The following is a 2,741-nucleotide window of genomic DNA, read 5'->3' as shown; positions in this document are numbered from 1 at the left end:
TAAAACACACATACAAAAGTTATAGTAACTCTTGAACTAAAGCATCATAATATTCCACAAAACTGTACAAAAACAGCCCAACTAAGCCTATAAAACTAGCGCATATTTACACTTATATTATCCACGTCGCACTTCAACTTATAAATTAAACATTGGCACAACAAAGTCGGCACGATTTGCGATTGACGTTCTACTCGACCCAGTTTACAGTAACGAGTCTGGAATAAGAGCCAGGTGCAAACCAGTCGGGGAAATTTAACCTTTAGCTGTCAAATGACCTGATTTATACGAGGAAATTGGAGTCAATCATATTGACACCGATACCTCCTTCGCCTTGTTTTTTGGTCAAATCATTATTGGATATTAATTACCAATCTCGGTGAATTTTTAGTCATACCTACCTACGTAAATACAAGAGAAGATGCGATAATCGTGAAATTGTAAAATGTTTGCATTATATTTTGTAATTTAAGTCTCTATATTTGTATTTATTTCCTGGGTTATCAGCAAAAAAGCAGTTTCCGAAGTTGCATTGAAATAAATAAAAGCACAAATAAATAGTCGAATTACGTTCCAATATTAAGAGTAAATACCTACGGTTCCATGCATTCAACTACATATTTACCTTCGCTACTGGCCATGGCTGAGTGAGAGGTCGATTCTCGATTGAATGTGGGAATACCACTGTTTCAACATGAGTATCATCCCACACTAAATCCCATGGACATGTAAAGAATGTTAGTCTTAGTCATACATGGCATTTAGTTTCCGGAGAGATATTTTCTAGAACCATCCTTCTCATTCACTTACCATTTACTTTCGGCAATAACCGACATTCTCGACCAACTCGAGGGACCACGCTAATGATATTATTTCACTGTGTGCATCATTACATTAATAGGTGTTCTTATATTATATCCTGACACTTTATAACACCTATGATTATATTATGTATAGAAACATAAGTTTTTTTATAAACAAAGAAATCAATAAAGGAATCAAATTAATCAACCTCCAATTTATTATTGCTAACGATACCGTAATCTACAAACCAGAACTAAACACCCGAAGGAAATTAATTAAAGTCAATTAAATAGCGCCCAATACCTTAAGATAAATAGCATCGGTTATAAATGGATAAGCAATAAAACACAATGGAGTTAAATCTGCGGTCAGACTGGAGACTACACGCATAGCACTGCAGACCAGTTTAATTATACACGGGCTTCTTAACAGGTATCGACAGATCTGTTTCTCCGAACTAAATTGCTGGCCACAGATATTAAATCTTGGCACAGGCTTTAGTGGTATTTGCTGAAATATATGCGATAGTCTTTAGATGGCTAGATTAGGTCGGAACGTTAAATTCTCTTTAAGCACCTTTCCTCGATTGGCTTGAATTGTGGTTTAAGTATGTAGTTAAGTAGTTTTAAACATACATTCCTTATAGTTTTCCTTTTTTATAGAGACGTAGTAAATTATACAAAAAGAAAACATTGATATGTAATTTAGAACTTTAGGTAAATAAAATATATAAATTTCCTAATAATATAAGGAACGGTTATGGTTGAAGCCCAGAAAATTACTTACAAATGTGTTCTAAAGTATAAGATAAGTTAAACTTGCAGAGCTTCGCGAAATAAATTTAAAAAAGTCGTATACATAGACAATAGACATATTTATAACGTAGATTAGAGCGAGCTGAATCTCGCAGCATACTGAAGTTTGTAACCGGAAAATACCAACATAATTAAAATAATTCTTAGCTCGGAATTAACCAAGCTACATGTAACTTAAGACTCAGTAAGTGTTCCGTAGTTTGTTAAAGAGTCAGTCTAAAATCTACACTAATCGTAATATTCATGGTAAATTTTGCTCTATTTCTTTAAAGCCACTGAACTGAGTCTTGTAAAAACATTTATGTTACCTAATTTGAATGAATATTCGTGTTGATACCCATTACCCAAATATTATAACAAATTGTCGAACTTGAAACGATATCGTGGAATACTTTACTATTCAAGTCACTTACAAAATATTGTAGAGATACAAGATACCTTACCCTTTCACGTCACTTACATATTTATTCTAATAGCTTCAAGAATAAACCAAACTATTTCTATGAATAAAAATGAATTTGTCTCGTCTAATTGGTGTGCTCTTGTACCTTGAGAGCGGCTGCAGCGCAATTGCACTTCTAGCCGACTCGATAGCTCTTGAAGCAAGAATGACTCCTTCGTGCCAAATTGGCCAAGATATCTTATATTAAATTGAACACAACATTGTGTTCGTGAAATTGTTAACAGATGTCTTGTGTTTTATTTACTTTATGTGATAAGAAAAAATGGAATTTTAGTTTTGATTTTGGGACTTATACTTTTCTGTAGTGGTTTGTGATGTTGGTATGTTTACTTAGATCTAACGTATCTCGTGACGTATCTAACAACTATCAAGTTAAATTAAAATTATATTTTATAGATATATAGTTATTAGTTATAAAATAAAACGAACCACCGGTATTCTGTATCAACCTTCTATACCTACTTAAAATAAAAATTGGAAGCCTCCGTCATCTAAATTCCATTTCGGTGAAACTTTTCAGAGCATAAACAAACTTTGACATTTATGACCTCACTTTTGTCATAAAGTTGTATTTTATTTTCTTTCTTCATTATTATTTAGCATGTACTTGTGAATTGTGTAAAATAAAAGCGGATAACTTTAAAAATACGAGAGTCAAA

Source organism: Colias croceus, chromosome 13, assembly GCF_905220415.1.
Source record: "Colias croceus chromosome 13, ilColCroc2.1".
NCBI classification, from domain to species: Eukaryota; Metazoa; Arthropoda; class Insecta; order Lepidoptera; family Pieridae; genus Colias; species Colias croceus.
The sequence above is the reverse complement of the archived record's forward strand: the minus strand, read 5'-3'. Positions refer to the sequence as shown.